The sequence below is a fragment of the Halichoerus grypus genome, chromosome 7 (genome assembly GCF_964656455.1).
Source record: "Halichoerus grypus chromosome 7, mHalGry1.hap1.1, whole genome shotgun sequence".
In the NCBI taxonomy this organism is placed as follows: domain Eukaryota; kingdom Metazoa; phylum Chordata; class Mammalia; order Carnivora; family Phocidae; genus Halichoerus; species Halichoerus grypus.
The window spans coordinates 26,954,982-26,970,383 of record NC_135718.1 but is presented as its reverse complement, the minus strand read 5'-3'; the positions used below and the strand labels follow the sequence as shown (position 1 = coordinate 26,970,383).

General features: G+C 50.2%; 1 protein-coding gene across 5 annotated transcripts in view; it reads right to left on the bottom strand.

Annotated features, from left to right (window-relative positions):
• Window positions 1-15,402, bottom strand: part of FBXW4 (F-box and WD repeat domain containing 4) — an 81,023-nt gene that overhangs the window by 13,631 nt on the left and 51,990 nt on the right. The gene's annotated exons all lie outside the window — the stretch shown is intronic.

Here is a 15,402-nt window from a genome sequence, read left to right as displayed (position 1 = left end):
TGGTTGGGGGGCACTGCTGAAGGCGGTAAGAGCTAGGTAACGGGCTGCAAGCCCAGGGCAGACGTAACGGCACCGAACTGCGCAGAGCGAACCATCAAAGGCCAGTAACTGCGGGTGTGCTGGTGCACGAGGCCGGGAGGAGAGCGCACGAAGGGCCGGGGCGAGGGGGCGGGGGCGCCACTGCCGTGGAGTGGGGGGTGGCAGGCAGGCGGAGTTGAGGGCACAGTGACACTACTTCCCCAGAGTAACTCTTAAACCCCTAAAAAGTTCAACACATGCCATGTGCAGCTCCATTTTTAGGTGGAGGCACAAGGCCGGTGGGCAAGCTCTGCGCCGTGAGCCAGGCTGGTGGAGCCCCAGGGCCGCACCTGGGACCTGGGTGCCAGACCACACCTTGGTGGAGGACTTGCTGGGTGGGGAGGGATGCCGGCGGGAACCCCAGCTGGAACTCCAGCTGGAACCCCTAACCCGGAGCAGGAGAGCTGAAAGCAGTCGTGTCACTCAGGAGCCCTGGGGCTGGATAAGGGCCTTGTCCCTACAGGTCAGGCGCTGGGGAGAGGGGGCTAGACAGACTAATGACCCGTTGGCCCATCCGCCCTGGCCCTGCCCAGCACCTGTGGCTCTCTGGTCCTAAGCAGGTCAGCGGGCAGACACAGTTCTGTAGCGAGGGCTCTGAAGAAGCCAGGGGCTTTAGAGGGGGCGGTGGGGGGGGTGGGGGAGGTGGCCTGCAGTTGCTGATGGGGGCAGGCATTGGCCAAGCCACTGATGGACAATCCAAATTGCACGGCAGGTGTCTGTTTTTCAACCCCGAGCTGATAAAAAAGGCCACATGAGCCATCCTGGGGCTTCCATGCCTCAAGCCAAGACTTCCTCCTGGGACATGCTCCTTCAGCCCGGCTTCCTCCCGACCCCCAGGAGTGCCAGCGACCACTCCACTGGAATGGCAGCCAAAGCAGCCACTCTGTCCTGCCCCGAGTGACTCCCAACCACTGGACACGGAAGCCCCGAATTACAAAGCCAGGGGAGGTTGTCCTCACCTCCCTCCCCTCCACATTTTTCTCTTGAGGGTAATCCATTAATAACTGGTAAAGCCAATTACCTTGGGTTGGAAACATAATAGCCACTTGGAAAGCATTCGAGCGGGCAATTGGGCCCTTCAGACTTTCGAGGCGTGCAGGCCAGGTGAGGGGCGCAGGCCAGGTGAGGGGCGCCAGCGAGGATGCACAGACATCCAGGGAGGCCTGCGGCAGGCCTCTGACCGGCCACAGTCTTAACTAGTGACGAGGTAAGTTGAGATGAGGGGAAGGGGAGGAAGCCCCTGAACCTGAATCTGCCACTCCCAACAGCTCCCAGAAGGCTGGGGTGGGGCCACAAGCGCCTTCTCCTGGGACCCCCGTCCCTCTCTATTCCTGCCCCCCACCCCCACTCCGGCCCCGTCCATCTGCCACCGGCAGGAGTGCCTCTCACCTTCACGCCACACAAAGGCCTGTCATGATCACCTGGACACAGCACCCAGAAACGTTGCTTTCCAAAAGCCGCCCTCTTCCCTTGCCCAACCCTGTGGTGCAGGGAGGAAGAGAACGAAGCAAAGCAGAGAGCCCCCCCGACCCCCACCCGGCACACAGGGGGACCTGAGTGTGTAATCAAATTTAACACTCGGTACAAGCCCCGTAAGCAGCAGTCAAGCAGCCTGGGAGCCAGGTTCCGCTGGGGACACACACCGGGCCTCACGCCCAAACCACGGGGACCGCCAGGACTCACGGGGGTGAAGCTGGCTGCAGACATGGCCCTGCACACCTCCCACTATTCCTCCCTGCTTGCGGCCACGCTCGCTCCCCGCCTCACCCTCCACTTTCCATGGACTTCAGGAGGCATCAGGCAAAAGCCACAGACCAGCCACATCCAGGGTCGGGAGATGAGAAGGGTGTGCCCACGTGCAGTCTTGCTCAAGCGTAGGAGACACGTGGAGCACAAGAGAAGACGGAACTCGCGGTCCTGGGACGCCCGAAGGATGCCTCCCACCACACGGTAAGTTCACCAGATAGAAGCTATGGTTCCCACTGTTCAAGAAGGGAAAACGAAGTGCCGGCCAGGCTCCCAGGGATTTTCATCAACTCCCTCTGCACACTTGTTCCCCTCCCCAGAGCCGCACTGGATAAGGTGCTCCCAACCTTAGGAGCCGGTGGGGTGGGATGTGCGCCTCGCAGGAGGCCTCCTGCCCCCACGAGCTCAGCCTCCACCAGGCCATCTCGCGGCCTCCACGGGCAGCAGTCCGCCTTCGTCTGCCAGCAGATGGTCCACGCCCTCACCGTGCCCGGCCCTGCGCCCCGCGTGCCCGAGGTTCCCAACAAATGCTTGGAGGCACCCTAAACGGACACACGCACTACCCCTTTGATGGCGCCTCCCAAGAGACTACTCCGGCGGTCTGACCCATTAAAAGGTCTTTGCTATCATCTCAACTTAGAGTCTGAAGTTACGGAAAAAGCCAGCTCTCCTCAGAACGGAAAGAAGAGTCAAATGGCTTTTGCCCTCAGTCCCATCTTGTTCTTAGGGGTGTCCTAGGGACAGGGACGGCAAACCCATGCTGAAGCAGAAGCTGCTGGCTCCCCAGGGGACTTGACCAGCCTTCTTCCGAGTCCCTACCAGGCTTTATCTTACCCTCAGGGGACACATGGTATTTTGGGGGTTATCTCCCCATCTTCCCTTTGAGATCATGGACCATCTGGTGGCTCCTGTGTCCTCTGGTGCCCGGCACAGGGCCTGGCCTAGAAGAGGTACTTGGTCCAAGTCTGTGGAATTGGACCGAAAGGGCCCTGTGGAGCTCACAGCTGACAAGGCCGGGGAAGCTAGACCTAGGAGCTGTGAAGAGGTCCCTCTGCTTCCTAAATAACTCCCACATCACCAGACTCAGACCTGAAGGACACATGCCACAGTCCCACATCGTTGGGGAAGTGAAATCCCTCATAAGCACCACAACCAGATTATAGATGAGAAGTACCAACAGTACCTACACATTAATGTCCAAACACACACATTCTTGTACAAGCACACACACTCTCTCAGCTTGAGGGTCTAAAAGTCATTCTGATTCTGGGGCGCCTGGGTGGCTCAGTTGGTTAAGCATCCGCCTTTGGCTCAGGTCATGATCTCAGGGTCCTGGGATCGAGCCCCGCTCAGTGGGGAGTCTGCTTCTCCTCTGCCTCTCCCCACTTATGCTCTCAATCTCTCTCTTGCTCTCTCAAATAAATAAAATCTTTTAAAAAATAAATAAATAAAAGTCATTCTGATTCTATAAACTCTACTCTCTTCAGATGAGAAAGCTCCTATCTAGGCTCCTCCTATGTCCCATCTTGCCCCAGACCTTGTCCAGATTCCCGACCTACCTTCCTGGTCCCCTGGTCCCAGCTCAAGCGAACCTGGCATCACAGAGATCATCCTCAGGCCCAAGAAAATGATGCCAGGAGCCCCCACATCAGAGAGAGACCCCAGGAGCATCAGGGGTTCTGGTACTCAAATTGAGGAATGGAAAACAACAAGAACCAGAAGAGAGGAGGAGGGAAGAAGGGAAATTACTCAGGCATGAGCAGGCCGGGAAGAAGGCAGGCTCCTTTAGGGCCTCTTTTTTTTTTTTTTTAAAGATTTTATTTATTTGACAGACAGAGTGAGCACAAGCAGGGGGAGCGGCTGGCAGAGGGAGAAGCAGACTCCCCGTTGAGCAGGGAGCCCGACGTGGGGCTTGATCCCAGGACCCCGGGATCATGATTTGAGCCGAAGGCAGTCGCTTAACCCACTGAGCTGCCCAGGCGCCCCTCCTTTAGGGCCTCTTAATGACACTCATCATTTGCTGAGCACTTGCTATGTGCTAGCTTCTGAGGAAGGGTTTCAAAAACCTCATCCCATCCAATCCTCATAACCCGGTGCAGCAGATGCCACTGGCCCTATTTTACAGGCCAGAAAACTGAGGCCCGTGGCTCCCACAAGGAGCCACGAGCAGAGCCGGGATCTGAGCCAGGGCCTGGCCCGGTGCCTTCTCTCGCCGCACCTCGCATGATGCCGGACACCGCCTGAGACCTCGAGCGCTTGTCGGATGAACAAACGGACAACTGAAGCAACGGCTCCACCTGGAAGAAGAAAGGGGCGGCCGAGCGGCCCGGCGGCAGAGGGGCGTGCTTCGCAGCTGTGCCCTGTGGCTGGCCCGGAGCCACCCAGCCGGCCCGGGCCCCGGCCGCCTCTGAGCCGCGCCTGACACACTTTGGCAAGGGAGGCCACCAGAGCTGTCACATCAGTCACCAACATGCCCATCAAGTGTATTCAGTTCTCTTCAACCCGCATTGGCATTTTAATTACTGTTGGGTAAACTAATTTGTACAAATGAAGGCCGGGCTGCCTAATAGAATATGCAAGCTCCCTGACCTCTGACAGGCACGGACACGAGATACAAAGGCCGCCGAGGAAGGCTTTTTATCTGAGCCTTATTACTCTCTATTACTCCAATTAGTCAGGCTCCAGTGCTCCTAATTGGAGGAAAAATTGCAATTAAATCAATTTTTGATGGGCTGCAAGTGGGCTCCCGAACCGCCCTGCTTGTGAAACACTGATATTATAGCGGCAAAGGTCACGGGCCCCATCGGCACCTGGGGTCCCCCCGAGTTCCCGTGGCCCCCTCCGAAAATGCCTCAAGGAAACCCCGGCTGCTCCAAGGCTGGGAAGGAGGGAGTCATTAGAACATGTCAGGTCTCATTGCTGCGGCCGCCATCTGCTAACCTGCGCCACCGCCATCATTACGACGGCTCGGTCCCCGAGCAGGAATGCAGCGCGGAGGTCACCAGAACGGGCTGGGCCAGGGCAGCCGGGAGCAGGAGCGCAGTGACAGCACAGCGAGGGAGGGCCCATGGGGTGGGAGCACGAGGGCAAGGGAAGTCAGGAAGGGGAGAAGGAAGAGACACAGGCCGGGGCCGTGGAAGTGTAAGGCAGCCAGCTCCCCAGCTCCAGCCAATGGGGCACCCTGGGCCACCCAACAGGAAGGGAAATGTATGTGTCTGGAAAGGAAAAAAAAAAAGAGGGAGAGAGGCAAAGAAATGTTGTTCTCTTTTGGGCAAACATCCCACACTGCAGCTGGGGAAACCTCCTCCTGAATGCTGTACACGGACCACAAGGCTGAGAGGCACATCGGTGATGGGGCAGGAGCTCACTGGGGGGCCTACCGTCCACAGGAGCACCTGCCTGTAAGGGCTGGGGGGTGCCCAGGACCAAAGCTGTAGGACCAGGGAGGGGACAGTAAATACAACTGTGTTCATCAAACCAAAGGATAATGAGACCAAGAGGCCTATCTGAAGCTTGAATGCACCAAGCTTAAGGCAAATAAAAAGAAGGTCCATTTCACATTATCTCAAAGAAATGGCAGAAACAGAAAATATCAGTCCAAAAGGGAGTTTAGCCAACTTCATGGGTTATTGAACCAAAATGTGTTAACAGAGAAAGGAGTCCTTCAAGGGGTCAAGACCAAAAATACGTTAAGTAAACGATGGTCCATCTACTTAATGGAATATTACACAGTCATTTAAAATGACGCTCCCAAGCAGTACAGGCAAGATGCTCAGGACACTATTATAAGAAAAAAAGTAGAGGACAAACAGCCTTAATAACAACTGCTTTTTTTAAAGCCTGTGCATAGAAAAGGAAAGAGTGGAAAGAAACATGCTAAGATGCTCAGTGATTATGTTTGGGCAGCAGAGTAATTAGCAATTCTTTCTTTTAAATTTTATTTTCCAAATCTTCTTTAATGAGCAGGCACTAATTTTTAAAGAGAAAACTGTATTTATGCCTTGTAAGGGAAAACACAACATAACCGGACTCCTGTCTACTGACTCGTGGCCGAGAGCAGGTAGACCCAATAGAGAGCTTCCTGCTAGAGCAGGTGTCAGCAACAGTGGCCCCGGTACACCTTGGACTGAAGCTTTGGGACTGACCAGTGGCCCAAGGTTAGTCAGGGAGCCCAGATCAGAAGTGAGGGGCTCCACTGGCCTCTGTCTCCCAACTAGGCACAAGGCATTTGCAAGGAAGAGCAACTCCTGACTCCAAACAGCTGGGGGAGGCCCGGAACACCCGCTCAGTCACTCACTCACACACACACACACACACACACACACACCACCCCACCCCCCCCAAGCCTCTCTTAGTTCAAGTGCATCAAGACAGGATGGTATGGTCACCTCGAAGGTCAGGCTCTAGATAAGAGTGACCAGAGGCTGGGTTCCAGCGTTCACATTCCCACTGCAACCCTAACAAACAAGGACCAACAAAACAAGTTTGCCACCACTCCATGGATGAGGGCAGTCCTACAGCTGGAAAATGCCTCCAAAGAAACACACGTGGTCATTTTCCATTTTAACCAATGTAAAAAACTCAGCCCGAAAAAGGATGCAAGATCCTGGCCCAGGTTAAAGAGGAATCTTGAGGGAGCTCTTCCCAAATGCACACATTCCATTCAAGAAGTAGGAACTCACAAACCTGTTACAATGGAAGAACAGAGTAACAGGAAAAATTAAGGACACCAAAAACAAGAAGTCACTGTACAATCTATGAATTAAACAAGATGTGCTAGGGGCTGCACGGAGAAGGGCTTCTATGCTCTATTTCCCACCTGCATGGCCTCTAAACACAAGAACTGCTCCACCCGATCCCAAGAGGAAGAAATGGCACTATGTTCCAGTGAAGCACAAGCTGGCTGGGTCGGACTGACTGAGAAATGATGACGTAAGACTCACACAACTGTGTGCCCAATAAGAGGCATGGCACGAGATCAAGATGGTCATTATTTGCAGACAATATAATTGCCTACTGAGAAGATCCAAAACTGAACTAATAAACTATTATAGTGAATAGCAGGGTTAGCATACTGTGCACACAGCCTCGGGGCTTCTGGCTCTACCAGCTAGTAAGTACATGAACTTGGACGAGGTATTTAACTTCTCTGATAACCAGATTCATCTGTGAGATAGAAATAATATAGCTTAGACATGGGCTTGTTGTAAAAATGACAGGAGATAGGCTACTTAAGTGGTGTGTGGCACACAGCAAATACCTGCAGACATCAGCTATTATTATACACCAGCAATCACCAACCAAAATGTAACTAGAAATCCATTCACAAAAAAAGAATTTAAAAGTTGTAAAATAGCCAAGAATAAACCTAACAAAAACCCTAAACCACCACCAACAGAAAACAAGACAGGCGCATATTAAAAAAAAACAAAACAAAACTTTAAAGCTTTACTGAAGGTCACAGAATTGCTGAATATGTAGAAAGATATACCATGTTCCCGGATAGGCAAGTCTCAAGATCTAAAACTGTCACTTCTCAAAAACAAATAAAACTGTCACTTCTTCCTTAATTAATCAATAAATTCAATAGTCCCATCCAAACAAGATTTTTTACTTAATCAATTGATTCTAAAATTCATCTGGAAGTGGAAATGCACAAGTATAATCAAGAAATATTTTTTAAAGAAGGGGTCCACCTGCATGGCCTCTAAACACAAGAACTGCTCCACCCGATCCCAAGAGGAAGAAATGGCACTATGTTCCAGTGAAGGTTTGTGTTTTTGGTTGGTTGTTTTTTTTTTTAAGATTTTATTTTGGGGGCACCTGGTGGCTCAGTTGGTTGGGTGTCTTCGGCTCAGGTCATGACCTCACGGTTGCTGGATCAAGGCCTGCCTCAGTCTCAGCTCTTAGTGGAATCTCTCTACCTGAGATTCTCTCTCTCCCCCCCTCTGCCCCTCCACCAACTTGCGCACACTCACTCTCTCTCTAAAATAAATAAATCTTAAAAAAAATATTTTTTTAAGTAATCTCTATTCCCAGTGCGGGGCTTGAACTCACAACTCTGAGATCAAGAGTCACATGCTCCACTGACTTAGCCAGCCAGGCGCCCCAAGAAAGAAGTTGTTCTACCAGATATCAAACATACTCTAATGCTGCAGTATGATGTTCATGCTGGAATAGGTCAATGGATTAGAATAAGAATCCAAAGTTATACCCATGTATTTGTAAGGAATTAGTAAATCCTAAACATGGCTTTTTTTAAGATTTTATTTCTTTGAGAGAGAGCATGCGCACGCACAAGCAGGGGGAGGGGCGGGCAGAGGGAGAAGCAGCACACCCCCCGCCCCCCGGCAGAGCAGGGAGCCTGATATGGGGCTCAATCCCAGGACCGGGGAATAATCACCTGAGCTGAAGGCAGTCGCTTAATTGACTAAGCCACCCAGGCAACCCCCTAAACATGGCTTTTAAAGACAGTCAAGACAGAGTGAACCAATCAGTAAAGGGTAGAGACACCACAAAATACACGTTTGGAAAGAAAATAATATTAGAGCACTACCTCAGAGCAGACATCAATTCCAGCTGGATTAAGGGGAGAAAACTTTTCAAAAACTACATGAAAGACCATAAAAGTATTAGAAGAAAATGTAGGAAGATACTTCTACAATCTTGGGAGTGGGAAAGACATTCTTAAGGAGAAACAGAACTCTGAGTCCATAAAGGTAAAGAGGACAGAACTCTTCTCCAAACAACCAAACTTCCACATGACAGAAGACACTATCAATGTCGACTGAAAGGAATTACCAAATATATATAAATAATCAAAACGTTCAGGGCGCCTGGGTGGCTCAGTTGTTAAGCGTCTGCCTTCAGCTCAGGTCATGATCCCAGGGTCCTGGGATCGAGTCCCACATCAGGCTCCCTGCTCCGCGGGAAGCCTGCTTCTCCCTCTCCCACTCCCCCTGCTTGTGTTCCTGCTCTCACTATCTCTCTCTCTGTCAAATAAATAAATAAAATCTTTAAAAAAAAAAAAGTTCATACGCAGGACATATCAAGAAATCTTTTTTTTTTAAGATTTTATTTATTTGTTTGAGAGCGAGAGAGAGTGGGCGGGGTGAGGGGCAGAGGGAGCAGCAGACTCCCTGCTGAGCAAGGAGCCCGATGTGGGGTTCAATCCCAAGACTCCGGGATCATGAGCCAAGCCAAAGGCAGACACCCAACTAACTGAGCCACCCAGGCACCCCCATATCAAGAAATCTTATAAGTCACAAGGGGAAAAGATAGATTAAGGAGCAAAAAATATATATTTTTTAAAGATTTTATTTATTCACTTGATAGAGACAGCGAGAGAGGGAACACAAGCAGGGGGAGCAGGAGAGGGAGAAGCAGGCTTCCCGCTGAGCAGCCCCTGCCCCAGTGAGCAAAAATTTTTAATAATTTATAAAAAAAATACACACGGCCAAGGAACATGATGTAAACCTTCTAGTAATCAAAGAATTACAAGTTAGACCAACAGTGACAATGGCTACATTCGCTTCTAGAGCATTTTACTGCGTACCAGGCACTGTTCTACGCTCATTATATGTGTATATTCGTTCATTTAACCCTTAAGATACTCCTACATATTTGATGATAGTTTCCAGATATAAAAACAGTATGGTAGTTAAAGTTTTAAAGCATCACCATCTTTCAGAATACACACTGAAATGTTTATTTATATGATGTTTGCTTCACAAAACTACAGAAGGGATAGTGTGTGGGGCGTACTGAAACAGAAGGATTGACCAAGAATTGGCAATTATTCTACTGCTATATATTTTGAAATTTCCATAAGAAAAAGTTTTTTTTTTAAGTTATTATGAGGTATTAACTGCCAGTGTCATTCCCCTTTCACAGATGAGGAAATTGAAGAATAGAGAGGTTACATAATTCACCAAGGTCACACAACTAGTACGTGGAAGGATTCAGGACTTGACCTCAGCCAGGCGTGCTTAAGTCCAGCTCATAATCACAATTCTATAACCACTCCCAAAATTAGATCATTTTTTTTACCTATGAGAGAAGCAGAAATTTTCTTAAAAACAAAATTTTCAAAAAAACAAAACACCTGGGTGACTCGGTCAATTAAGTGACCGACTCTTGGTTTCAGCTCAGGTTGTGATCTCAGGGTCCTGGGATGGAGCCCCACGTCTCACTCCCTGCTCAGCAAGGAGTCTGCTTCTCCCACTGCCCCTCCCCCCTGCTCGCTCACACTCATGCACACACTCTCTCTCTAAAATAAATAAATCTTGGGGCGCCTGGGCGGCTCAGTCGGTTAAGCGTCTGCCTTCGGCTCAGGTCATGATCCTGGGGTCCTGGGACTGAGTCCCAAGTAAGGCTCCCTGTTCGGCGGGAGCCTGCTTCTCCCTCTCCTCCCCACTTGTGCTCTCTCTCACAATCTCTGTCACTATCTGTCTCTCTCTCTCAAATAAATAAATAAAATCTTTAAAAAATTTTGTTTTAAATCTTAAAAAAAAAAAACAACAAACCCACCTGACATTACCCAGTACTGACAAGTCTAAGAGGAAATAGTTCGTGGGTGTATATATTCTCACACTGTCCAACTGGGGGGCAACTGGCAGCACCTAAGAACTTCCCAATGCACTCATCCCTCAATCCAGCAAGTCTCTTCTAAGGATCTCTCCTAGAAAAACACCTGACCATCTGCACTGAGGCCAGACAAGCTCTGGTGTTTTTTCAGGTTTGCTGATGAACATGAATGGCTGGCATTTGAAGAGGGGCATGAGGTGGGAGGATGAAAACCATTAGGATCAACTGGGGCTTCACAAACAAACAAAGAGGAGAGCACAGCTCGCCTGGAGAACTGCTCAGATAAGCCGGACATAAACTCAACACGTTTATTTTAAAATCTGATTCTTGGGGCACCTGGGTGGCTCAGTTGTTAAGCGTCTGCCTTCGGCTCAGGTCATGATCCCGGGGTCCTGGGATCGAGCCCCACATTGGGCTCCCTGCTCCACGGGAAGCCTGCTTTTCCCTCTCCCACTCCCCGATTGTGTTCCCTCTCTCGCTGTCTGTCAAATAAATACATAAAATCTTAAAATATATATATAATCTGATTCTTTCTAAACATACTCACATTAACAAACCACAGAGGGACCTCGAAATTCAGTTAATCCAGATTTGGGTAGGGGCATTAAGTACTTATAACACCAACAGAGGAGAGACATGAGGTCAGGTCAAAGAAAAATCTGTGATCCACGATCCTGAGGCCTTACATCCGTGACCTGCTGTCATATTTAGGCCCAGCAATGGAGTCCCTAGAGATGGACCTGGCTCTCCTTTTTATTCTCAATATTCCATAAGCATCCATGTGAGAAGCACCAATGTCATATTCATGTGACAAGCATCAAAGCACAATCAAGACCTTCTAGAAAGAGGTGCTTTCTGATGAAACGAAGGTCAGGAGAGCCCATACTCATGACCCGCCACAAGACTGCGTGCCCTTTCCTCCTCCAATGGCCTCGTAACTCTAGCAAGGCTTAAAGTAAGAGAAGCCCTAGTGACACACCGATGAAAGAGAGTCCCACAGTGACACCCAGCAAACTAAAAACACGCAAGCAGAGGGTGTGAATGCTGACCTATGGATTCACCGCCACCATCCACATCCCGGGACCACTTCCCTTTCACCCAAACAAGCTGGGAGAAGGGCAGGAGAAGCTCTCCACTCCTCAACCTTGTCTGACTGCTGTGGCATGTTCCACCATCACCCTGAAAGCTGGCGGGGGGAGGTGGGGACTTAAGGAGAGGGAAGGGGGTGTCGTGGAGGCCGACCGGCCAGTAGGGCCTGCTAGGCATCATGAAGTATGCACGGCAGGGCTTCAGAAGTACAGCCCATGACAAGAAGCAACGAGAGGTGTCTGTGTACACAGGAGGGGAAGCCTCTCCCTCGAGAAAGAAGGGCTCCATTGTGGAGGAGGGCCAGCAGCAGACCGTGGTGTGCAAACCCAACCACTACCTCGTGTCCGCTCCTTCTAACGGGACGAAAGGGCCCCAGAGTCCTTGCTTTGGCCACACAGACCGAGGCCTACATTACAGGGGGCAGTGGGAAGCGGGGGATGGTAGAAAAGGCAACTGAAGTCCTTTCCCGCCGGACTTCCATTACAGGGCTTTCCAGGAACGCAAAGTTCTAAGAATCCCCCTCATTTCCACATCAGTTAGCAGCAGCAGGAATCTGATCTGAACTTTGTTCCTGCCCTCCTGACCCTGGCACAGGAGAGGAGAGGCAGGAGTCTGTCTTCTATCCTATTCTGCAAGGTAAACTGTACTCCTTGAGCATCATTCAGGCCTCCTGCTAGTCGCTGCCCTCTGCAGGAGGCTCGGCCAGGTCAGAGTCTGTCATCCCAGACTCTCTCTCTCTGTCCCACTGGCACGACACTGGGCCACTCACTGTTCATCTGTCTAAGCTCACATATCCACAGCCAGGTCCTTTCTCCTGCGCAGGTCACGTTAGGAAAGCGGCAGGTTTTTGTAAGGACTCTATTAACAGCTTAGAGAGGAGGAATCTCTCATCAGCAGATCAGTAATAAAGTGAGGGGCGCCTGGGTGGCTCAGTCGGTTAGGCATCTGCCTTCGGCTGGGGTCATGATCCTGGGGTTCTGGGATCGAGCCCCGCATCGTGCTCCCTGCTCAGCAGGGACCCTGCTTCTCCTTCTCCTCCCGGCTCACTATCTGTGTCTCTCTCTCAAATAAATAAATAAAATCTTTTTTAAAAAAATGTGAAAGTGAGGAAGAGGAGGCAAGAGGCTATAGTTTAACAGTTCTCTCCAGACTCTTGGTTTGAGAGCTGGTGGTCAAGGCTCTGAGCTTGGTCACCATCCACATACTAATGCCATTCACATAGACACTTTAGGGCCAGATGTCATGGAGTAATTTGGCCTTTATGAAAATAGACACCAATTGTTCTGTCTGCCCTACAATCTCCCTCCATATGGGTGATTCCTGAGAGACTTCCTCCTTGGCCACAGTTAATGGACCAAGGGGTAGGCAGCTGACCCAAGCTGGGCCAATGAGTCTCTGCCCTGGGATTTTGTGGAAGCCAGTCACTCTCCATGACTTCAACTATGAGTTGCCAAACTCAGGGGCTCTTGGTAGCCTCCAGAATAAGCTGGTAAGCTGGGGAAAGAAAGGTGCAGAGGTCGAAGAAGAAACAAAGATGAGTACCCCAAAAGGATAAAGTCCTGGCAGCACTGTGGCCTCTGTCTGGGTCCAGCCACTCCTGAGCCCAGCTGTATTTGTGCTCCTCCTTTGGCTTGGTGGCTCAGCTTTACCCTTGGATTTCATGAGCCAAACATTCCCAGCTTTATTTAAGTTCATGTGGACTTGGTTTCTGTCACTTACAACCACTGTGTCCTGACCACCACAGAGCCTCTGTTCAGTAGCTGCTGAGCTTCTCCCCCATCTGACTGTTTCTCACTGACAGATGCACAACAGGCTTTGCCAGGCACCTGCCGCACACCATGAGGCCTGGCTAAGGACACCACACCCATGAAGCCAATAGCTGGTGTGTCTACCACGAGAGCAGATAAAGCAGGACAGCATAGGCTGGCCTGTAACTTCGAAAGGGGATGAAGTGGTCTCATACCCTGAGGCCCAAGGAGAGGGCCAGGAAAAAGTCTACTCTCCCACTCCCAGCAAAGGGTGGACAAGATCAGATAATAAAGGCGTCTTGCTGGCTCAGTCGAAAAGAGCACACGACTTTTGATCTTGGGGTGGTGAGTTCAAGCCCCACACTGGGCAGAGAGCTTACTTTAAAAAAAAATTTTTTTAAAAAGAATAGATAATGAAGATGTGCTTGAAGGACTGGATCATCCTTTTGAAGGCAGAAAGCCCTGATCTTAAGAGATTTGGCCTCTTGGATCCTTCCTGACAGACTGAGTACAAGTTTGGCCAGCACCCACAAGGCACCTCTCCCGGGCCAGCACCTGGATCCCTGGAGCGCCAGCTCCCTGAGGGCATGGCTCATTTAAAGATGGCGGTCCCAGCATCGATCAGACCTGAATTACAGATGCACACACAACAACTGGTAAGATGGAGATGAGAATGTGGAAGTTGATTCTATGTTCTCTTTGTGTGTGTTTGAGAGTTTTCAAGATTAAAAATTTGAAAATACACACACACATATACACACAAAAGTAAAACTTTGTAACCCCAAGCAACCCCTTTGTCGCAGCTCCTTTTCTCTCTTCCCACCCTGACTCAGTACTAACAGCTCCTAACGCAAGGGGAAACAGATCTGGCCATATGCGCAAACTCAAATATTCCACCGCTGGATCCCTCTAAAGGGACACACCAAATGCAGGAGGGACCAAGCAGGAAACCCACACATCGCAGGTACAACTTTTTCTTAAAAAACAAAAAGCAAAGGGGTGCCTGGGTGGCTCAGTCGGTTAAAAGCACCTGCCTTCAGCTCAGGTCATGATCCCAGGTTCCTGGGATCAAGCCCCGCATAGGGCTCCTTGCTCAGGGGGGGAGCCTGCTTCTCCCACTCCCTCTGCCACTCCCCCTGCTTGTGTGCTCATTCTCTCTCTCTAATAAATAAAATCTTAAAAAAAAAAACAGAAATAAAACAAACTCCACACATACTTCAAACAGTCCCCAAAAACCCGCTCGTTCTTTTTTTTTTTTTTTAAAGATCTTATTTATTTGACAGAGAGAGACACAGCGAGAGAGGGAACACAAGCAGGGGAAGTAGGAGAGGGAGAAGCAGGCTTCCCGCCGAGCAGGGAGCCCAATGCGGGGCTCGATCCCAGGACGCTAAGATCATGACCTGAGCCGAAGGCAGACGCTCAACAACTGAGCCACCCAGGCGCCCCCCGCTCGTTCTTTTTAATGAATCTGGACCTAGGTCAGGAAGCCACCTAAAGTCATAAATCAGAAACCAGGTATGAAGAAACCAAGGCCCATTCACGGAAAACCACATTCTGGAGCATAAAATAATAAATGATATCATATGTCGTATAAAAACTTTATAAATACATCACCATATAGTCCGTAAATAGACACGTGTATGTGCTGATGTGTGTCTACCTAGTCTATCTATATAAAAAAATCTGAAACACAACATGACATGTTCCTCTGAAGACCCATGTCCTTACAGGTAGCCACTGTGTGAAGCCTGTCACAGTGAACAGCGCCCCCATTCCTGTTTCCCTGAGCTATTCCACACCCTCCCTGACCCCCCAAATTCCAACCAGCCCCTGCTCTCCCTAAAGCCTCCCCTCCCCACTCTGGCTCAGGACTTTGTCAACAGCCCTCACCTCCCCACTGCCAGCCTGTAGGCACCAAATTCTACCTCCTAAGGCCCCTTGGTAGGCAAATAACTTGGCATATTTGTTTTCTGGGAAAAGTCAACCCCTCGATGTTTAATTTCACCTCTTTGGAACATTGGAATAATGTTCCAATAATAATAATCATGAGCCACAGGGAAGCGCTGAGGCCAGGACAGTACCTGACTCGGTGCCATGCCCACCATCAGCGCCACCAGGCCCTCCCCTGAAGTACCAAGATTTGGGGCAGGGCGGG